This window comes from Monodelphis domestica, chromosome 8 (genome assembly GCF_027887165.1).
Source record: "Monodelphis domestica isolate mMonDom1 chromosome 8, mMonDom1.pri, whole genome shotgun sequence".
Lineage (NCBI taxonomy): Eukaryota > Metazoa > Chordata > Mammalia > Didelphimorphia > Didelphidae > Monodelphis > Monodelphis domestica.
The window spans coordinates 5,190,967-5,215,283 of record NC_077234.1 but is presented as its reverse complement, the minus strand read 5'-3'; the positions used below and the strand labels follow the sequence as shown (position 1 = coordinate 5,215,283).

General features: G+C 37.8%; 1 protein-coding gene and 1 long non-coding RNA gene across 7 annotated transcripts in view; one reads left to right on the top strand and one right to left on the bottom strand.

The window, feature by feature from the left end:
- FGF12 (fibroblast growth factor 12) overlaps positions 1-24,317 on the bottom strand; it is a 578,750-nt gene that overhangs the window by 61,211 nt on the left and 493,222 nt on the right. The gene's annotated exons all lie outside the window — the stretch shown is intronic.
- LOC103096531 (uncharacterized) lies at positions 839-18,501 on the top strand. 2 transcript variants are annotated; one of them, XR_008914281.1, is made up of 7 exons: positions 839-945; positions 2,180-2,328; positions 10,921-11,011; positions 11,118-11,188; positions 13,599-13,721; positions 17,300-17,471; positions 18,361-18,501. It is a non-coding gene; the product is annotated as an uncharacterized LOC103096531 (long non-coding RNA). The 2 variants fall into 2 exon arrangements; XR_472147.3 differs by lacking the exon at positions 2,180-2,328.

Sequence of the window (24,317 nt, the reverse complement as noted above, 5' to 3'; positions counted from 1 at the left end):
AAAAGTCCAGAGCATACAGAGCAGAGGGAGAAGAAGAGTAAACATGGATAATAAGGAAACTTCCTTAAATAAATGGTATTAGGTAGGAACTCACAAGTAAGAGGAGGGGGAGGAGACAAGGGTGGAGGCAACTCTGGAGTGAGAAGAATGATGACTCAGAAGATTAAAGCCAGAAAAAAAGTGAGCATAGATAGCCTGAATACTTCCTTGAGTGAAGTTTCCAAGCAGAAACAGCTGATTATTTATTTCATTTATATCATTTGAGCCAGGCATTAAAGATAATCATAATATTGCATTCCCACTTATATGAAGTCTGCATCATCAAAGTCATTCATAGATAATCTAACAAAGACTAGGGATGTTTTCTCTGGAAAATCACAGGCAAAACATACTTTGAACAACATGTGTCTTGTTTCATAACATGATGAATAGGAAAATATGTATTCTGTAATAATATATGTACAACTTTTATGATATTCCCTGACTTCTTGGAGATGGGAAGGAGGAGGATAAAAAACAAACAAACAATGAGACATCTTGTTGAACATAAGTAATACAAATATAAGAATTTGTTTCTCTTGGATGAGGCATATTTATTGTAATTTATTACATATTTAAGCAAATCATATGCATCATATTATTGCTATTTTACATATTGTTATAAATAAAAATTAAATTTGAAAATTAAAAAACATACTTTGCTGAGACTGAGATAACTAAAGTAATATAGATTCACTTGGTGACTCTCAGTCTGGTGAATGACATGTAAAAGAAAGGAAGGGACTGTGTTACATCACAAAGGCTGAATATGGGAGAGAAGAATGTCAATAAGCCCTGGGAAGAGGTGACAGATCAAGAATGGGCTTGGGAAAGACTTTACCTGAATTGGGCACTTGGAAGAAAAGGGCAAGCTGAAAACCAAAGAGACATGGAGAGAAATAAAAGGTCCGTTTCCCCTCTATCAGATTCCCACCATGCACACCCTGCTCAGGACCAGATGCAGAATCAGAAAATGAGAGGAGACTTTGGTTGTGTTTCAAATGACCAGTGATTACACCATAATTTAAAAGACATTAAATTCACACATTCCTCTCACCTAGCACTTTGAAATTGTTCTTGAGTTAATGTGGCCATAAAAAATATCAAACTGATTGATGCTTAACACTGGCAATAAATCTCTCTGAACTCTTTTCGGTCAGTTTTTGAGGTGAGAGAAGCAGAAACGATCATTGACTCATGTTTAGGCCATTTCTATCTTGGCAGTATCTGCTTTGGGGATGGCCTTCCAGGAACCTGGACACCTCCAAGACAAAACAGAGGGACTACAGTGCAATGAATAGAGAAAGACCATGAGGAGTTTGCATAGTTAGGATCCTATCTAAATTTTCACTGTCAACTAGAATCATATTTTTGTTTAACCTGACTTTAGTTTTACTCTGGTTGTTGCTACTCCTCAGTGAGAGGTTGTGAATGATCCTCCTGCCCCAGATGCCTTTCTAAGGGCTGAACTGTAATGAAGGAAGTGCCTCCTAGTCCTAGGACTTGGGCTTTAGAGTACTTGGGGAAAGACACTTTCTGACTTTTCCCCATAAGTACATCTATCTAGAAAAGAACCACATTCTAAAACAAATGAATGATATTTTCTCTTACCAATAAGTAAGTCCATTGAAAAACCCCACTGGGGTTAGAACTTGAGTTCTACCATTTACACCCCTACATTTCTGTTCCTTTCAGTTTGTTTACAAACAACAAACAACAACAACAACCAAAGCCCCAGTTGGGATCCCATTTTGACCTCTGCTTGTTGAGGTTCTCTGCACAGAAGCCTTTCCCCTCAGTCATGTCTTGGGTTTTACTTTTCAGTGACAGAATTAGAGGGAATTTAAATCTACCCCCACAAAATGAAATTTCATTAGAGAATTTCTTAACCACCATTTTCTGTATTGTATTAGCTTTGACAAGGCTAAACTCAAATAAGCCTTAATAGGATGAAACTGCTATGTCTAATGTGATTGGGTCCAAATAGCAGATTATGGTATTCTGTGGGAATTATTATAGAGAGTAGACTGAAGAGCTAACCCACATGGAGTACAGTTGAATATCAATTCCATTTCTCTGTCTTTTTTCATTTTCAAAAGAATTTCTTTAAGGGCTATTTTTTGTTGTTGTTCGTCTCCAGTTAGGTCCAAATCTTCACGACCTCATTCCAAGTCTGACATTCTATCCGTTGCACCCCTGGCTGCACCGTCTATGACATAATTCTATCTAGCTGAACAATAACAAGCATGTTCCCTCCCCAAATCCAGTGATATGTCCATAGAATCAGTGGTAAGTATACATCCATGCATTGCTGGAATTGGGTAACCTTCCCCTCGGGTTCTTGAATTTCATGTATATAAACCTCTCCCCTTATGCAACAGACCCATAGGGAAGGAGGCCTTCAATGTTGGGGGGTGGGGGGTTCTCAAGTTAATAAATGGTATGCAGAAAAAGAAAGTCAGCAACTGCATCAACTGTCCAAGCACTGATGCAGGGAATGCTGTGGTTTAGATTTGTTAGAGGCTGGCTCTGACCCCGCAGCCACTCCCAGTTGGCTTACTGGGTTAGTTTAGGTGTGGCTATACACAAAAGACTTTACTCTAGATCTTCCCCTGGGGAGCAGTGACAACTGTCATTTTCACCTAAAGTTCTACAGGCTGCCTAAAGCCTGATGAATTGGGGGAAAGGCATTCTACTTCTGGAGACTCGCTTTATTTTGAATCTTGCTTCTACCAACAGAGGAATAGGAAGCATGTTTCTGATATAACGTGTCATTTTAGTTATGTCTTCATAATATCAAGCCATTTGACCAATCCATTGTATCGACTCAAATATCTTCAAATGAAGAATATGTGGAGTGTGTATATAATATATGTATATATTTAGTGTGTACATATATATAGAGAGAGAGAAATAGTATCATTAATATAACCTTCATATATCATTTATGTCTTCTCTCCCTCCCCATTCTCACTGGGTGTTCCAGCTCTGTATTAAAAATTATAATAATAAGCCATTATTATTCAGAACCACAGCTAGAAAAAATAGCTTGAAGATTTCCTTCATTACTAACACCCATTTGGGGGTGTTTTCTGTTCTGTGCTCTGTTTTTTAACTTGCCCCAATTTAATCACCTTTCTGACCAACTCTTCTACAACTTCTTACATCTAAAAAAATTGAGTTGACAAGGAATTGCCTAATAAGGAAAAACTTTCAGTATGATGCACATCTGGGCATAAAAAGTACCAAAATAATCAGATTATTGACCCCTGCTCAAAATGGCAAATGACTCTAGTGGTGTGGTTTGTGAAATACTTTGTACCCTTTCTTGGGGGGGGTGGCATCATTGATATTGATCATGATATTCATGACAAGAACATGACATGGGTAATTTAGAAATCAAGAAACAGAGCTTGATAAGAAAGTAATAAAAATGAAGCTTTGATATCAAGAAAACAACCCAAGGATTTGATTCATACTCAAGGAAGTAATCCAAGTGAACCACTAGAACCCTCAAGTTACAAAAAGAATCAAGGAGAGTTTCTATTAGGATGAATATGAAATTTTGACCATTGCAGAGGATGAGAAAATACTGTATGTGTTTCTGTTAGTAGAGGGGATTGCCCCATTAATGGAATTCTTGATCTTTCAAAGAATTAGGTTTTTCACTTCCAATTTTCAAATCATCTATGAATCGATCCACCCAAATAGAAAAGGAAGCAGAAATGCATTTGGAGGATTTCCAGAGTATGTGAGACAATTGATTCCTTTGAGTTGGATTTCAATTTTGAAAAATCACAATAGTTTTAGCAAAGCTATCAATTCTTCTATCAGTCAGAAAATGTGATTTCCTATATACAGAGGAACAGAATTATAGAAAAACTAAGCAAGGAAGAAACTTTAGAAGCATTAAGACATGTTTCAGTAAAGGTCTTTAAAAAATAAGCATGTTCAGAGTTTTCTGTTATTATTTACTTCTCCAGTTTTTACTGTTCCATATTATTGTACTGTACTGACGTGTAGAAGGGGAAGGGGATCATTGATTTTGAGAACATAGAAGCCATTGAAACATTCAACTCATTTCACAGATGAGGAAACTGAGTAATCAAGAAGTTAAACTATTTTTCCAGGGTCATTCATCAAGTATCTAAAAAAAAGGAACATCAGTCCATATTTTCCTGATAACAAATCAAGGCCCCCATCCATAGTATCTTAAGAAAAGTAAGGAAGCTAATGAAATAGTAACCATGGAGGATTGGGGATAGTTGGAGGTGCATTTTTCTCTGGATGGCTTCTCTTCCCTTCCCACTGACACTGCTCAGGAAAAAGACTAGAGACTTTCACATGACACTGGTATATCCCAATTTATTGAATCAACAATTAGATTATAAGCTTCTTGAAGGTAGGAACTATTGGTTGTCTCTTTTCGTATCCCTAGCACTAAGCACATTGCCTGGCCTACGGTAGGTGCTTAATAAATGTTTCCTGACTGACTGATTCATTAGAGGGAAGGTAATTCTCAGTTTAAATATTTTTTTTATGCACAGATGTCTTGGGGACAGTCAGAGCTTCACCAAGTCAAAATCAAAGCCCTCACATTGCTTATGTCTCTATAGAAAAAAGGGGGGAAAACACACTGTATTTTTGTCAACACAGGTGTAAGCCACTCTTTAAAAAGCTCAGAATTCCAAACCCAACCTATCAGGACAGATAAATTAGGGGTAATTACTGCATCGCTTCAACGTTCTTTACAAAAGGATTCACTGCAGGACTCCAGTGTTCCTTTAAATAGCAAATGCTCTGCTGCACAGAAATGTTCCTTCATAGATCATTAGCTTTGAAGGTGGGGGGAGGACTGAAAAATGTACAGCTTAAGTTTTAGAAGTTTAGATGAAAGAACAATCAAAGTGAGATGTTGCAACTTTTATTGTATGTAATGGAAAAATAAAAATTTGACTTCTAAAATCTCAATTTGCATATAATTCACATGCATGCATATAAACACATGTGTGTTTTGTAAATAATATATGTGTGTTCATATAATACACGTGAGTATATCTATCAACCATGTCAGAGTTTGAAAGAAGCTTAGTAATTAAATAATCAGTATTTATTAAGCACCTTTTGTTTTTGTTCAGTTGTTTTGGTCTTGTCAGATTCTTCATAACCCTATTTGGAGTTTTATTGGCAGTAGTTCTCAAGTGGTTTTCCATCTGCTTCTCCAGCTCATTTTACAAATGAGAAAACTAAGTCAAAATAGATTAAGCCACTTTCCTAGAGTCACACATTTAATAAGTATCCAAGGCTGGATTTGAACTCAGGAAGATGGGTCTTTCTCACTCCAGCCCCAGAATGCTATATACTGTGACATATAAGCTCAAATAAGCACTTACTGTCAAACGTGTTACTTCAAAGCAGCAGAATATGGCAGGACATATTCCTACATTAACAGGTTCAACATGCATGCCTGAATTTTGGTGTATCAGCTTTCTGTTATGAGGTCAGTGGTTGGCATTTTTTTGAACTCACAGTTTGTCATTGCACTGATCAGTTTACCAAAATCTTTCAAAGTTGTTTTTCACTCTTATAGTATCATTTTACAAATTGCTGTCTTAATTCTGTTCATGTCACTCTGTATCAATTTATAAATTCCCAATTTCCCTGGAAACTTCTCATCTCTTCATTTCTTCTGGCTTAATATTACATTACATACAGAAACCACAATTTGGATCTCCTTCAATAGATTTGACCAGACCAATGGACACTTGGCTTGGCTTAACAATCTTATCTGTTATCAAAATACAAAAAGGGCAATGAGTGGCCCTGTCAATAATGATCTGATTGGGACAGGTAGGTAGGAATTGATTGCTAGGAGTAGAAATGGAAACATGGTGTGGGTGGGAAGAGCAGAAGTGAACACTCTGTTTATGATAGATAAGAGTAAAGATGGGCAATTTACATAAATCCTATGTTTTAGGGGAAAAAACTTCAAAAACTTTCAGAGAAAGGAATGACAATGCCTTCATTTCCTAAAATTATATCAGCGAGGCCAATGCAGGAAAGATGGGAAGCTCTCAAGAATAAAATTCTGAAGAAACAGATTATATGAATGAGAATGAAAATGGCTAAAATGAGGGTGTAAAAAGGCTCTCCAGAAGCCAACATAGAATTGTGAAGGATGTAGGAACTAAGATTCTTAGGAATCATCTCTGAAAGATGAAAGACTATGCACGTAACAGCTATGAGTATGAACACAAATTACTCTTTCTTTTTCTACTTGATCCTGGGGATATGAAATAAAGAATTGGGTAGATGTTACAGAAAGGCAGAATTAACCTCCAGAAAGTCAAGGAAACTAAGTTAGCCTTTAACTCACCATGATGACCATCTAAAAGGAAATCAGTCTGAGATCTCCTATACAAGCTCTTCCAGGGGTCCAGTTCCACAGCCAAGTGTATTCACTCCAAGTCTGTCTGTCTTCCAGTCTCCCCTTCCAGTGACTCTTCTTCATTCTATATTGAACCTTGTGTGCCTCTGTTTCCTCTATTTAAAGACCTTCTTCTCTTGTGTCACCTCCCCTAAATTTTAAATCTACCAATCACAGCAGATGCTCCTCTCCAGGACTGCCCACTCAATGTATGAAATGGGTGTCACACCTTTTGTAGTTAGTTAACACCTTTTTGTGGTTAGTTAACACATTTTTGTAGTTAAAATGGGTAAATATACTTTAAATACTAAGTTAACCCTTTGGGGATTCAAATCTAAAAATAGACAGGGGATTACAATTTAATCTTCACAATAAAGGAAGAGCTAAATATCTTCATCATTACAATCAGGAGATAGCCAAATCCAGTCTTCACACAGTAGATACAGGCAAAGCTTTCTAGGTAATATAGAAAAGTATTCAAAATAAAAACAAATTCATGACATGGTGACCTGGCATTTCGTGGCTGGGTGTCACAGATAACAAGGGTCTAAGTAGCATTTGAACTCAGATTTCCTGACAGAGTCCAAAACTGTATTTACTATAGGACCTAGCTTCCCTTATAGAATAAAGCTTGCAGGAAAGGGAAACAATGTAGAATTCAAAAGACTAGAGATACTGGTCTCCCCAAGGATGATATCTACCTTGTCCTACTCATAGGCACAAACATATGAAATTACATACACACACACACATACACACATGTGCTGCCAGGCTGGCTAAAGAAGCAACAAAGATCCTCATTCACTATAGTGCACTTGACAAGGCCACAATTCACATTTTAGCTATGATGACTTGAGAATCAAAGGTCATATTTAATAAATTCTCTTTGCCTTGAAGGTTGTTCTGCATTTCCCATTTAGAAGTCATAAATAATGGGGCCTCTATTATAGGCTCTTGTTGGAAATAGTCTTCTAGGTCCTATGTTTTCCCAACCCAGAAGAGGTGTTGTGGGTAGAGTTTTGGACTCAGTGACAACAACCTCGGTTCCAATTCGACCTCAGACCTCAGATTCTCAGCATTCTTAGCAGCTCTATAAGGCTGACAAGTAAGGCAGTCGGTCTAGACTTCAGTCCTCTTACTGGAAGCAGAAGGAATTTAGACTCAGTAACTGTTAAGGCCAGCAATGAATCAGGAATCCAAACAAATCACAAAAATAAAGGGATGCTGGGGCCCTGGAATTCCTGCTTTTCGAAGCAAACTTTTGTGGTCTGATGACAATAGTAGAGTTTGCATATCAGAGCACATAGAAAGGAATACATTCATACTGTCCTGTGCAGAGTTGGTAACAAGAGCAAGTGACCCCACAAATGCCTTACCGAGAACTCCCTCCTATGGGCATGTCCATTGCTTAGCCTGATTGGTGTTGTATCTTACTACAGGGAGCACAAGTAAATGCATCAACTATCGTTGGCACCTAGACAAGAGAAGCCAGCCTTCTAACCTGCTAATAAGTGTCCAAGGAATTGAAGATAGTAATTAGACTAATTTTCAAGACTATAACCCAGATCCCCAGAGCTACCCCATGTATCAATGCAGTAACAGAGTGTCATGACAAGAGCCTTGGATGTCCCATTCATCCTATGATACCTGTTGCCTGAATGGCTTGGAGGAAGTTACTCCATCTCTCTATTATTCAGGTACAGAGTTACAGAATCTCCAGATCATAGGAGACCTCTGAAGTCATCCAATTTGTAGTCCAACATCTATCTGTGTAGAAATGTCTTCTGTTCCAAAGTGGATAAAAGATTAAACAGGGTCTATGAGTAAAGCCCTCCCCAAAGGAGACAAACTGACTTTTGGACAACTACAGTTATTGAAGTGTCTTAAAAATTCAACTTAATTCCTGAAATGAAGACCTTCAGAGAATGTCCTGCTTTAGAATGGCTCTGTGGGCATGAATCAACATATATATAAGCATGCAGACATCGCAGAAGCTCCATGTTTGGTCTCTAGTGGAGCATATCAGGGTATGATATGGCAATATTTAATCAATGTGGCAAGTGTACTACAAAGGAGTTCCAAACAGCCAGCTTCTTGTCCTCTTGGCAAAAAGGGGAAGCATGCTGTCATTTTTCCTTCCCAGACTTCCAATGTTACTCTTCAGCTACTGAGGCCCAGAAAATGTGTCCCTAAAGAAAAAACACAGAGGTTGCCCAACATTCCTATCTGTAGGGCTTATCTCTTGGAGTATTTGTCTCTAAGCTTGTTTTCTGGCCAGCAGAATCTGCTACTTGATACGTTGAATATACTCCAAGGGTCTGAAGAAGCCCTTTTCAGTGGGGAAGCCTTGTGTATCTTCAGAACTGGTCATCTAATGACCTCTAAGCATCTGAATCCAGACCTGGATCCCTCCAGAATAGTCTCTTAGCAGATGAGAGAACAGAAGCTGTGTCTAGAAGAAGCCAAATCAACAAGATACAATAGATCCAAAGAGTTAGGCTTACTTGGATGGTCTCCCACTGCATTTGGCCATGGTTTCTGAGACTAGAATGCTTTTCTCTGGCACCTTGGCTCAAAGGTAGCTTTCCTATGGCCAATTATTTAAGCTATCTGTCTAGATACGTGAATATCTCATTAGGATTTCTGTGACCATATAAGAATAGACACGAGGACTCTACTTTGGGTCCTAGGTGTATAATTAGAATTTGCTTCCCAGAAACTCTCTTTCCCAACTTCTCACTTTACCTGCTAACATGGGGAGGATAGAAGTTTTGCGTAGCTCCAGCCTTCGCTCTCTTTTCCCCCTGATCCCAAGCTGTGGAGGTGGGGTGAGGTGAGAGACAGGAGAATTTTGCTCAGGTTTTACTTTTGTTCTATTTATTTCTTCTACTTCAAGTGATTATTAATAAGTATTATAAAATAGAATAGTTGGAGTTGTTGGGTATTCATTTAAATCCTACATAGGCTACGGGAGGCTGATCTTTATGTTAAGGCACATCATATCTCTTATTTCAAGACAGGAAGAGAGAAAGATGCTTCCAAATGGAAGTATTGACTCATGCTTAAAGAGTGGAGACTCTGAGTCAAGCTGCAACAATATGATCAGCAACATGCCAGTGAAGAGGTTCCCCAAAGTCTAGAAGGAAAGGTAACAACAGTGTGAAGACAGAAAGAAAGAGAAAAGAAGAAGAGAATCCATCTGTGCTGCTTCTGAGAATAGGAAATGGCTGTCTGGCCAGAAGCACCCCAGCTGAAGGTTTGGCATTGGTGCCAGAGGCTCACGTCCATGTGCTGTGCCCTCTATCAGTCTACAGGAGTCCACTCATTAATCCTGAGTCAATTAACTCTCCCAGCTTGGGAAAGCAGGGATTGACTTCTTCTTCTTAGTCTGAGATAGCAGAACTATAATCAATGAGTGGACAATGAAGAGAGACAGTTGCTAGCTTGATGGTAGGGAAGCCTTTCAAATGTCAACAGTACTCCCAAGGTAGAGTATGAGGTGATGGGTACATGTACAAATACATACACATGTATGTGTATGTGTATGTGTATATCATGTATATACTCACATATATGCCTACATACATACTTAATATGGAGACAAATAGAAAGATGGAGAGACAGACAGACATAGACACATCAGTAGCTAGGTGGCACTGTGGATACAATGTGGAGTCTGGAGTCAGAAGGATCTAAATTCAAATCTGGCCTCAGATACTTACTGTATGTTTGAACCTAAGCAAATCACTTAACCCTGTTTGCCTCGGTTTTCTCATCTGTAAAATGAGCTAGAAAAGGAAATGGCAAACCACTGCAGTACCTTTGCCAAGAAAACTACAAATGGCGTCATGAAGATTTAGACACAACTGAAACAGCTGAACAACAAAAAAGACAGTCTATCTACGTATTTTCTCTATCTAACTTTACTTTTTGCTTTGAAAAGAATTGTTTTAATGATGTAAGGAATTGAGAAGGCAGAGCAGTGTAGGCACCAGTCCTCAAAGAAAGATGCTGGGCTCCTATCACCCTTATTACCATTCACAGATCAGTCAGATGTATGCTCCTTTCAACCCTTACTCTGGGTGTCATTTCAATGCCTATTTTGTCCACTATTTCTCAGCATCCCTGACACTTGTGAGTGCCCTAAGCTTCAGCCTTGCTGACTCCAGCTCTGAAGATGAGCCTGGATTCCCTGATGGTACAGAGAGTAGCTGCAGCCTCAGCCAATGAAAGGGGCACCAAAGCAGAGCAGACCTGCCATATGCCCTTCAGACCAAGTGATGGCCTTTTGGGAACCACTTTACTCTTTGAAACCAGTTCTCTAGCCAGCCTGACAAAATAGCAGAGAGATGCGTCTATTTTTCTGATAAAACAACCACAATCTTCTTGCATAAAATCAGTAATTTCTCTGCCCTGATTTCTATTCCTTCAAGCTACCACTTTTCTCTTCATAGGCACGAGGAACTCTTCCCAAATTACTGTTAACCTAAGCATCTTATAAATTGGACAGTGTCACATCAGGCCATCTGTTCTCGCCCCATGCAGGTAATGAAGGTTATTCTTTGTCAGCTCAGATCCTCCCTGTTTTACTACTCATGGTCTTTAACAATAGGAGGTAAATGGTTTTCCTGTCTCCATCATTTCCTCATAGACTGAAGTGCTAAAGTGGATCCTTCTTGCATGAAAAAAGCCAACACACTGTATTCAGCAAAGTTATATAAGGTAAGTGAGACCTGATGCAGTGCCTTGGAGCTTTCCTGCATTCCCCTCATATATACATTTTTTGGCGGGGGTGAATTTTTCTGCTTCGGTGATCATTGGAGGAAAAATACAAAATAGTGAGAACACATCCCTTTTAGAAATTTCCAAATGTGAAAGAAAAATTGCATTATGTTTGGGAAGTTCTGATAGACCAAAAAAATAAAACTCAAATCATGATTCCATTAAACAAACTTATTCCTTGGCTGTGTCTACTCAGAGACTCTTTTGGCCACCTACATCAAGAAGGTATATGGTGCATCTACATAAATAGTCCCAATCTTACATATGTATAAGCATACTCACATGCTTATTTACACATGCAACACATAATATACATACACATGAATGGATATTACATGTAAATTGTGAAAGGGAATTTGCCTTAACTTAATCAAGTACTTTGGAGTGCCCTACCCTTTTAACTCAGTCAGGAATTTGTGAATCCTTTTGATAAGAGGATGGGAGGTTGATCCCACTAACACTGCCCTCTGGGCAGTGCTAGGCAATTTGAGAGGCTGTGATTGGTTCCCATGAAGTAGGAGAGAGACAGGAAATAACATGAAAAAAGGACTATTAAAAGTAAGACCAAAAAAAAGGATTCATTCCTTGGCTGTTCAAGGAGAAGTCTCTCATGGATAAAGAGAATTCTGTATGATTCTGTGCTGGAGGCTTTCTGGGCAGATGACTGGAGCTGAAGGAAGAGGCTTACACTAGTGACACCCATTTAATAGTAATCTCTCTGTTGTATTTGTTTTTGCAGTCAGGTCGACACCCATAGTGAAGAAGTTATTGGACTTCCACATGGAGATTGGGACCCAAGGGAGCTTTTGTATGAGTTCAGTTGAATTTCTTTGGATCAGTATTTATAGGGTATTTAGCTGGGAAATATTTTCTAATTCCCTCTTACATTTCTCTCTTTTGCTGTATTTATATTATATTTAATTAAACTAACTATATGCTAACTAACTATACTACTAACAGATTTTTAAAATTATTTTTACAAATGGCGACTACAACAATCTCACTTTTATAACTCATATTGAGTCAAACCCAATTTTAAATCTCACAACATGGATACCCACCTGTTTATACTGGGGGTACTCTTCCATGAAACCTGTATTTATTCTTATATACACAGTAATGGGAAAGAGTTAAAAAAAAAAGCCTGTTAGACTGGCTTCTCTTGTCTAGGTGTCAAAGATAGTTGAAGCATTTACTTGTGCTCCCTGTGTTCTAAGTAAGATACAACACCAATCAGGCTAAGCAATGGACATGTCCATAGGAGGGAGTTCTTGGTAAGGCATTTGTGGGGTCACTTGCTCTTGTTAACAACTCTGCACAGGACAGCATGAATATATTCCCTTTTATGTGTTCATTGGCTCCAACCTATCAGCTTAGATGCAAATGAATATAACCCAAATGAAAGAGAGGATCAAACTAGATAAACTATGTTTCTAGTCCAGGGTGTGGCAGAATCATCTCTTGATTAATGAAAAAATCAAGGAAGCAGAAGATTCAGCCAAAGGTTGAAGGTGAATATTTGGTCAAGTTAATATCTAAATGAAATTCACCACTCATAGCCCTTTCAACTGTCAAGATTTTCATATTGGTTTAAAGACATGAGAAGTTATTTTAATGACAAAAACTATTAAGGCAACATTTTTGGTAAAATGACATTATCAATGCCCTAAATAAAGAGGAACTCGGTGACAGTTTGCAAGCAAACAAATGGTATGAATATGGTTTTACCTTGAGAAGTTGATGTTGGCACCTTTGAAGGATGAGATCTAGAAAAGTTCACCTCACATGGGGTAAAAGTTGGGTAAGGGGTGGTTCAAAGCATGGGAAGTACTAAATAAAATTTGTCCATAACATCATTATGCTTGAGCACATAGTACTAATTTAAACATATCACCATTGTATCTAGCTCCACCTATACCATCACAACACTAACAACAACAAATTTGCAAATTACCCAAATAAAAACCTATAGAATATTAATGAAGCCCAAGGTCTTATCACTCTAAGGTAAACAAACTCATTAATAATTATTCATCAAAAAATGAGAAAAGGGAATATAAAAGGAGTGTTCTGAGAACAAGAAAAACACATTTTAAATGTTTGGAAATATTTTTGGAACACTTATAAAGCATTTTATGAGCAATATTAATATTAAACTAGAGGTACATGCCAATGGATTTATCAAATCTAACTAAAAGTGGCTCACTTTTCAATGAAACCTATGAAACTGGCAGAATCCAAGGGCAGAATCAAAAGGCCCTCAATGGATGACATCCACATTAATGAAAGCAATAATTTGACAACTGAGAAGCATCAAACAAATAACCATGTCTTTTTAATTCATTTATAGGAACAGAGGAGTTTGAGTTTTAGGATGAAAATACGGGATTAGATTTTCCACCAGGAATTGGAGAAGGCCTAAAGATCCAGGAAAATAATTCAAGGATGACTAGAGAACATACAACACATAACTGTAGGTTACAAAAATGTGATTTTCACAAAATACCTAGTAATAAATTACCTGTTGGATAAAATTATGCTTTTGAAGCTCAGTATCTTTCAGTAAATAATAATTTCCATATGCCAAATTAAGGCCTTAAGGTTTTCTTGGTAACTCAATATTTTTTTTCTTTTTTTTTAATATATTTTATTTGATCATTTCCAAGCATTATTCGTTAAAGACATAGATCATTTTCTTTTCCTCCCCCCCCACCCCCCATAGCCGACGCGTAAGTCCACTGGGCATTACATGTTTTCTTGATTTGAACCCATTGCTTTGTTGATAATATTTGCATTAGAGTGTTCATTTAGAGTCTCTCCTCTGTCATGTCCCCTCCACCGCTGTATTCAGGCAGTTGCTTTTCCTCAGTGTTTCCACTCCCATAGTTTATCCTTTGCTTATGAATAGTGTTTTTTTCTCCTGGATCCCTGCAAATTGTTCAGAGACATTACACCACCACTAATGGAGAAGTCCATTATGTTCGATTATACCACAGTGTATTAGTCTCTGTGTACAATGTTCTCCTGGTTCTGCTCCTCTCGCTCTGCATCACTTCCTGGAGGTTGTTCCAGTCTCCATGGAACTCCTCCACTTTATTATTCCTTTGCGCACAACAGTACTCCATCACCAACATATACCACAGTTTGTTCAGCCATTCCCCAATTGATGGGCATCCCCTCGTTTTCCAGTTTTGGGCCACCACAAAGAGTGCAGATATGAATATTTTTGTACAAGTCTGGTAACTCAATATTTTTTAAGTGGAAGGGCAAGGTGAAGAAATGCAAGGAAGTCAAAAACAGGTATGGAAAGAGAGAGAGAAAACTATGAACATAACGTAATTATCTGTAAACTTACAGAGTTTAGTACTCTTCAACCAAGATGATGTTTCTGTTTTCTTTCACTTCTGTAGGAGAAAGGAAGACCAGTGATTTAACAGGGAAAGTGATTAAAGAATAGTATGTTCTTATAGTTTAAATTCTCTTTTTTCCCCTAAAAGTGCATCAAAATTAAAGATCCAGGAATCATGTCCCATTGAAATCAATGCAGGCCAATGATGACCCAAGAATGATATTTGAGGCAGCCAAGATTTGTCCATAGGAGATTCTTGCCTTTACTTTCCAGGCTTCCTGCCTCATGGGAGTTGTTCTTCACTCATATATAGAGTCTCACCTGATCAGGATTCTAAGAAGTTGGGGTGAGAAGAGAATGCTTTCCAAGGAATGGAGGAAGGACATGGTGGGAGGTTTAGTTCAGGTAACAGCAAGAAATAAAGTTGGGCTTGAATTTAGGGCGCATGAAAGAGGCAACATGAGAGAAGAATAGAAAATTAGAATGAAGATGCATTGTCCCTTGCAGTGGATACCTGTTTCCTCGATTCTCATTCTTTACTCCATCTCATTCCACCACAAAGATCATCTTCAATGTCACCATCATTTATAGCTCATCTGTCATCTTTCTTGACAGTTATTGTTCATCTTTCTCCACTTCTCTGATCCTCGATCTCTGAAATCTCTTCAGTGATAATCCCTCTCCTCCCTATAGAACTTGAAGAAAACTCTTTATCATCTTATTATTTTTTCTGCCAGCCACATGTAAATAAACAGCACTGTAAGGGAGTCCGCTTCAAATAAGAAAGATAGAAAAAAGGTACACCAGAATTCCAAGGACTTTGAGGTTGACCCTGTTTTTGACATTATCAGTGCCACTTGGAGTGTCCACATGATACCAATAAACCCGGCAGGAAAGTGAAAAAATCTCTTTGGTTTCTTTTGTTTTGTTTTAGTTTTTCTTCTCAGAGACCAACAATGAGCACGCCTGCCATTTTTCCTGACATGGCACCTCCGTGGAACACATACATCAACTGGATTAAAGAATATCTGGTTATCTAGGTTCTCTTTTGTTAGAAGTGAGTTCCACACCTCCTGCTTTTTCACTAGATTTGATGATTTCAAACTGTAGAATCAGATTCTGTACCTTCCATACTCAGACCTGTATACTTCTATCTCCTTCCAAGAAGCCTCAGAAAAGTGAAGAGTGGGCCTGCATCCACCTCACTGAGTAGGTAGGAAAGTGGACCTTTTAACCCTTCATGGGTCACTCTTCCCCAGGTTCTTCTGAGCAGTCATGCTAAGCTATAACAATATTTCATCCTAACGATGACTTGGAGATAAATAAGGAGAAGCTGATCGATTGTCAGTAGATCTGACTGTTACTGATAACAAGTCAGGAAAGGGAGGTTGGGGAGCACTTGGGAGTATAAAGAGTTCTATAAATGGTTATCATTGCTGAGCACCTTCCCCAAAATTTTCTCATCAGAGGCAGCTCACGTTTCCTAGGAAACTTCCAGTGCCTACACTAAAAACACACGGCAGCAGCTCTTTTGCTCTGACAGAATGGCATTTGAAATGTGTATATTCTGGGGGTGGAAGATGAAATAGTTAATGAATAAACACCAGCAAAGCAAAGCAAGATGTCTGCCATACACCCATTAGGATGTGCCTTTCCTCTTCTTCCTCGTACTCTCTTCTGGCCCCAGTTGCCAGTTGTATTGCTTTGATTCTTTTGCGAGACTGGACTGATGGGTGGGGGGGAAGCACTGGATTGAAATCTGAGGGGAGCTGGGACTCTCCTCAGCCTTGAGCACATTTACATGACAGTTCTTTTTGGAATCAGAAATCACAATGCCTGCATATATTAGAGGCAATGTATTAGGAGGAATTTTGGCATCATTTTGTGAGCATTTTATTAGAATCATGACTATTCCAGCTCCTACCTTGGAACTCAACATTCCCTAATGGTGATATTCTCCATAGGCGGCCCAACCGCCCAACAACATGGTGTTCTCTAGCATCACACGTGACCACATTTTTCTTTCTGTTCCTTCTCTTTTGCCTCTCATACTACAACTTACAGCTCTGGAAATAGGCAACAAAAATCAACACTATCTAGAAAGGATGAGTTAATCAATCCTTTGACTATGCTCACTATTTCAATGAACCACATTGCACTATGGATAGCACTGAGACTGTGGTGAGGGAGACCTGAGACCAAATCTAGCCTCCAACACATATTATGTGACCTTGAGCAAGTCATTTAAACTCTTTCTGCCTTAGTTTCTTCAATTGTAAAATAGGGATCATAATAACTACTTTGCAGGGTGGTTGTAAGGATCAAATGACAAAATACTTGTTAGGGACTTAGCCCAGTGCTTAACACATAAAAGGCACTGAATAAATGCATGGTTCCTTGTCTCCCTGGAGAAAATCAGCCCTTTCTAGCTATTATAGCCTTGTATACATGTTTTCTCCTACTATTAGAATTTAAGCACCATGAGGGCAGGAATTGTCTTGTTTTTTGTACTTTTATTCCATCTCCAGTGCTTAGTATAGTAACTGGTATACATTAAGTGCTTAATAAGTGTCTCATTCGTTCACTACTAAGATTATGTCATGTGATACATAAGAAAGCTAATATAATTCATTGATAATTGCTCTTCTGATATCAAACAGCATTTCTTAAATCCAAACAAAGTTTTCTCTGTCTCATTATAGAATTTGGGGGCCAGACCCTTACCTACATACCCTAAGTCAAGAAGATCAGTGACGTGTTCAGGAGTGGATTGCTCATGAATCCTCAAACTCACAACTGCTTAGTTCTTGGTAGGATCAAAGTCACCTTGGACACCATCCAGACATAAAGCAAAGGACCATCTCACCATTGAGGGTAAGGATCTGGTCTATGGTAATGCAGCACATTTTCTGCAACCCAATTACCAAACTCATTGTTAGCACCCAACAAAAGGAAAGAGGCAGCTTTATAAACCTGCCAGGTGCAAGGCATATACTTTTTTTAGCAAACAAGAAGCAGACAAACACATCATTTTATTATTTTTTTTCATAGCTATTGTTAATGTTATTGGTAGTGGTATAGGACTCTGGCCCTCAGAGTTCCATGACTTTGCTTCAGTGTTATTTTTGATCTGATTGGAGGGAATGGAGTGGGGATAAGAAGGAAGAAAACCTGTGATGGAGGGAGTGATGAAGTAAGTAAGGAAGAACAGGAAGGAAGGAAGGAAGGAAGAAAGGAAGGAAGGAAGGAAGGAAGGAAGGAAGGAAGGAAGGAAGGAAGGAAGGAAGGAAGGAAGGAAGGAAGGAAGGAAGGAAGGAAGGAAGGAAGGAAGGGAGGAAGGGAGGGAGGGAGGTGAGGAAGGAACAGTAAAAGGATGGATGATTGCAGAAAGTGATATGAGAAGGTATTTATCCCTCTATTTCCCAGACATTCACACTGTATGCAATAAATAGGCAGTGTTATTCCCAGTGTCACAATTGCTTTATTGTAAAATCTTGGTGGTAGATGCAGGATAGTCACTTAATAAGTTAATGTAAACATTAATGCACATTCTACTCTATCTGAGTATATATTCCTTACTCCCATGGTTGTAATCACATATGAGCAAACACACACACACACACACACACACACACACACACACACACACACACACACATTATAGTCCTTCTTAACCCCTAAATGGGACATTACAACATGGACCAGGAGAGAAAGCTCTGCTTACAACCAAGACTCAAATGATAAGGTTCTCCCTTTTTTATAGACTCTTCAAACTGCCAGGGATTGTATGGAAATGGAGATTGCAGCTGGGTTTGGACACGAGGTTTTGTTTTGTTTTGTTCACCTCTTAAATAGGGATCTGAAAGGAATAGGCTTCCTTCAAATAAAAACCGTGTTGTAAATATCTGTTTGCTGCTGTGTGTTTGGGAGTCTACACTTACAGTTTCTGATGAGAAATGTCCTGGATATCCTGATTCTCAAATATTTATGGCCCATTAGTTGAGCTTATACTACAAGGGAGAGATTCACTTTATTCACCATTATTCTATCATTTGAATGAATAAATGAACATATGCAGAGATGGATTTTGCACATTAGCCTGTCTGACCTACACATCTGTTCCTCTTAGATTTTCCTCCCGATATCTTGAAGTCCAGGAGCAAACTAGTAAGAGCCATGAGTTTAACATAAAAAAAACAACCTTCAGAAACTGAAATTCACATCCTTGGGGACCCATCCATAGCTAAGGATAGATCCTCCATTGGCTTTTCTGAAAGATATCGTTTGCTGTATATTCAGCCATACATGATTGCGTACAGCTATGATCATTCTAAAATATGAATTGATTTCTCCTATTTGCTTTCATCTTATTATTCCGAGTTGTATTTAACTAAGGGATGAGGTAGGGGAGAAATGTTAATAACCTGGAGTGCCTTTTTTAAAAATAAACATAAACGTGTGATCAACTGAATCAATCAATTAAATCACCCCTGAAACCACTCAAAGTTCCTGAAAAGATATCCTGATACCCTAGTCAGGTGATAGGCACTCTATTGCGTCAAAAAATGAATCAAGGTGGGGAGGTATGAATGAGGTATAAAAAGGGCTCATATGTCTCTTTTGAATCAATCACTCATTCAAATACTTTAGACTAGGTGGGGGGGGGGGATCCTTGATATATTTAGAAGCTTGTGAAAGCCACTGGATGAATTCAAGTAATATTGCCTAGGAAGTAAATTCATATTTATTGAGTAAACTGGTGAGGAAGGAGGGGAAGAACCTTAGCTTCTTGCCCACTACTTTGATCCAAGGAGGACTAGAAGATTTGGAACTTCTTGTCATACTAGAAGCAACAACAAAGTGCCAGTAGCTAAAATGCCAGTACCGAGTCTGGGGATACATTAGATTCACTGAAAAAAGACAACTTTTGAAGACTCTAAGGAGCTCAATTGATATTCTATCATAGAAAAAAAGGGAACATCTAGGGAGCTCCAGAAAAAGGACTTCCAAGAACAATGGTTGTATCTGCTTTCTGACTCTTAAGGTCATTTATTTCCCCCTAGACTTATAAATCTACTGGTGGAAGAGAGAGCACAGATCTTTTTTCTTTCTTTCTTTCTTTCTTTCTTTCTTTCTTTCTTTCTTTCTTTCTTTCTTTCTTTCTTTCTTTCTTTCTTTCTTTCTTTCTTTCTTTCTTTCTTTCTTTCTTTCTTTCTTTCTTTCTTTCTTTCTTTCTTTCTTTCTTTCTTTCTTTCTTTCTTTCTTTCTTTCTTTCTTTCTTTCTTTCTTTCTTTCTCTTTCCTTTTTCCCCCATAGGAAGATATTTTTATATCAACTGTATTAATAATACCACAGTAGCAAATATTCCTCTCAAAAAATTAATCAAGTCTAAGTTATTAATTGATATTAATTAATGATAATGGGGGAATTACACAGGTGTTGGCTTGTGAACTGTCAATTAGAATATAAGAAAGAAAACCCCCAATCCCTCAGAGACCCTAGAATCCAGAGACAATGAGAAGCTAGCTAAATTCTGTGGATGTGACTTACTCATGTAAGTAGGAGTAGGGAAAGGAGTTCTGGCATTATTGCTCATAATTATGGCAGTCATTAAAATGAACATGTGAACTGATAAAGGATGAAAATTTGGGGGGAGTATAAGCTAAAGGTTAGTATCAATAATCTAGGTTCCTCTTCTTGATCATTGACTAGAGCTGCCAAGATTTTTTAAGAAGTTGTTAATTATTTAAATCTATTTGCTCTTGTTGTTATAAATATCCAAGACTACTAAAATTGTTGCAATTAGTTAAAAGAAAATCTGGAAACAGAGGAATATTTAAAAATAGAATGATGGAAAATGAAAAATTAAAGAAAAACTATCAAAGAAGGAGACTAGATGAATGATTCCTTTAGAGACAGGATGAATAAAGGTAACTAAAAGTAATGTCATAAGAAATGGAAAATATCAATAGAAAGCAATCCAAAAAGATGGCAGGCTTATTAAGGAAATGAGAATCAGAATAAGACCATTCTGAACCCACATATCTTCCATTTAATGTGAAAATGCATCTCTACTGTGAACCTTGCCATATTCATGCTGAAATCTACATTTGTACTTATCCCTTCCATATCAGACTCCATCATGGTTTTGATACACTGTAGGTTGGCATGAGAAATTAAATGGGAATTTGGGGAGTTTTGTGGAAGCTGTAGATGATACACAAAAGTCAGAAGATGACAGATAAATTTTAGAAACTCAAAATTTGTAATAATGAATTGTAAACACCCCATAAAAAAAAGAAAACAAATCTGATTTCTTCTTTGGTATGAAGGGCAAACCAAAAACTTTTTCCATGGTTTTTCCAGAACAAGAGGGCACTATTCCCTTAACCCTAGTGATGTGGAAGGGATGGCTAAATTTTATTCAATCACACCCAGGACATTATTAACATAAACAAACAAAACTGGAAAACTCTCTATGCCCCTAGTTCTTATCTTTCCATAATGTCAATCTTTGTTCCATAATATAAGAACATCCTGGCATAGCTACCAATTGTAGAAAAGTCTTGGAGTTGGTCACAGAAGGTCCATCACCTATTTTGTTCTAAACATGCAGATAATGAATGTCACCAACAAGGGGCATCGTATGACTGGTTTTCTCAAGCAAAAGATCTTTCAGAGAAAAGGGTGATACCTTTTGGTAGTTCTGACTCAATTTATAATATTAGCTTCTCTAAGACGCCATTTGGACATCATCCATGTTGATTTACTAAGGCAGCTGCGTACACTATAGTGACAAATATTGATTTAAAAGGAATATTACTGAATCACAGGCTAGCTCTTTAGAAGAGGATTAGAGAAGGAAATTCAACAATGAATGGATGAGTCCAAAAGCATTTATTGTATTTGGCAATAAAAAAGGTAAAAGGGGGCAGCGGGGAGAACTCCATCTTGAGGTCTCTCAAGCATGCTTTGCACTCCATTAACTTCTACCATTTTTGGTTCTATGGGACATCAGAAGAAAATCTATCTCATTGTACAGGGCTTGCTATGACGGAATCTAAAATCTCTTGTGAATCCACACACTTCTTTTGAATGAATCCAGTCCTAACCCCAAAGAATCAGGCTTGTATCTCATGGTCCTTCTTCCTCACCAATGCTCCCCACTCTGGAACAAATGTGAGACTCATATATACTTCTTGGTCTAACTGGGGCCTAAATTTTTCTTATGATTACTTGTATACAGCAAAACTCTTTGCTGACTTTTAAAAAAACTTACCTTCCATCTTAGAGTCATTACTATATATTGGTTCCAAAGCAAGAGAGCAAATAAAGGTTAGACAAGGAGGGGTTAAGTGATTTGGCCAGGAACACACAGTTAGGAAGTATCTGAAATCAGATTTGAACCCAGGACCTCCCATCTCTAGGCCTGAATCTCAATCTACTGAGCCACCTAGCTGCTCCCAAGCAAATAATCTCTTAGAAAGAATGTTGCATTTCACATCACAACATGTAATTTCAAATTCCATCTCTGATACTGGTGTCTTTGTGACAATAGATAAGGCACCCAGTCTCTGTGAGTGCCATTTTCTTCACCTATAAAATAAAATAACTCAACATGGAATAAATAAATAAATCCAAATCTCTGTCTTTCTGTCTCTCTGTCTCTCTGTCTCTCTATCTCTGTCTCTGTCTCTGTCTCTGTCTCTGTCTCTCTGTCTCTCTCTGTCTCTCTCTGTCTCTCTCTGTCTCTCTCTCTCTCTCTCTCTCTCTCTCTCTCTCTCTCTCTCTCTCTCTCTCTCTCTCTCTCTCTGCTGAGCTTGTTAACTCCAAAAGTTCAGCATCCTTTTAGAATTCTCTAGATATACTGCATGAGAAACCTCTGTTGAAATCTTCCTCTTGACAATGATAATACTAGAAGGTCTAAATAAATCTTGGGATAGCAACATAATACAATGATATTGCACCACAAGAAATAGCAAATATGAAGACTGCAGAGAAATATGAAGCTTGTGCAAAGTCATGCAGAGGAAAAACAGTCAGAGGAACAAAAGACATGCTAACTAGGAATCTCTAAACATATAATTAAGCCACCAAAATCCAATAACCTAGAGAAAGAAAGGAGATTCAAAAGGGATACAGCATCAAAGAGATTCTGGCCATTATTTTATAAAAGTTAGCAAACAGGTTCTTCTCCACTGAAAACAGTTGGGAGTTTGGGGTGTTAGGTATAACTTTTAACAACAAATGCTCATTTGAATCTTGGGTTTTCTTAATCCCTGTTGAGTTTTTAAGACTAATGTGGATTTCCCCCCCCAAATCATGATAAGAAAGTGTTCTTACATAATATCTATATCAGTTCTTTTATAGAAGTGAAGAACTGGAAACTAAGGGGCTACCTATGAATTAGGGAATGGCTAAATAATTTTAGAATATGAACATTGCAATATTTTTCAATCCTAAGACTATTTTTTAAAAAAAGATAAACTGATGTGGAGTAAAATAATATCAGAACAACTTACACAATGACAAAAATGATAGATAGATAGATAGATAGATAGATAGATCAAGTTTCAAAAGATTTAAAAATTCTGGTAAATCTAATGATCATCCATGATTCCAGAGGACTCACAGGGAATTGTGCTTGCCTGGCAGAAAAGGGAAAACTTCAGGGTGGAAAATGACAAAAATCTGGTAGGACCTGGCCAAGGAATGATTGTGTTTTCCTTGTCTCTGCATATATGTCACAAGATTTTTGTTTGCTTGTTTGTTTTTCTATTTAGAGAAGAGAGAAGGAATGGAAAAAAATAAAAATGTAATTAACTTAATTAAATTGTCAATTAAAAAATAAAGTATGTCATCACAATTAATTAAAAAGAAATTAATGAAAAAGAAAGCAATATTTTTCAAAGTATTTTGCCCTTGTAAGTATTTGAGAGGGCTGATGAGATTGACAATATCAAATGAAGAAACTCCTTATCTGAGGTCCCAGAAGAGATACCTGTTTGTCAGCTAATATCACTTACCAAATGTCATCATTTAATTGCCAAGTAGTGACATGACTGATCACTTGGGCCATCTTCAGGGGAATTTATCTGTGATTCATCTTTTTTCCTCAGTCACTTTTGACCAAATCCTATGGTTGTCATCAATGTAATATTCAAGTAGTCTAAAAATCTGGGGGAAGAATTCTATTTCTTTAGACCTCTTTGAAATAAACTCTTTTATTTTAAAATGGCACAGAAAATCACTGAAGAAAGATTTGAAATATTCAGGTATGACATATCAAATTATGCCAGCACAACGGAGCAGATGGCTACTCAGGAATTTGTGGCAGGCCCAGCATTTGCTGTGACAGTGGATGAGAGATGTCTCTAGTCATTGAAATTTCTCTGTCATTGTCAGAAGAAAAAACAAATAAATGGAATAAAATGAAAGATAAAGTTCAGGGTGACCTACTTAAGGAAATCATTTACCTTTCTAAACTTTAAGCATTTAAATTAAATCACGCAGGATTGTAGCTTTGGGCCAATTCTAGATATGATTTGAGTGGCAACAACCAAAATATCAACTGAGATAACAGACTGGATTGATTTCATCTTCAGAGGGCAAACCTTCCACCTTCTACTCTGCCCTTGGCAATTTTCTCGCAGAAGTCTCCCCATATTTCCACAGTTGTTACTACATTATTGATGCAGCTTTCAGTCAATCTGAACAAAT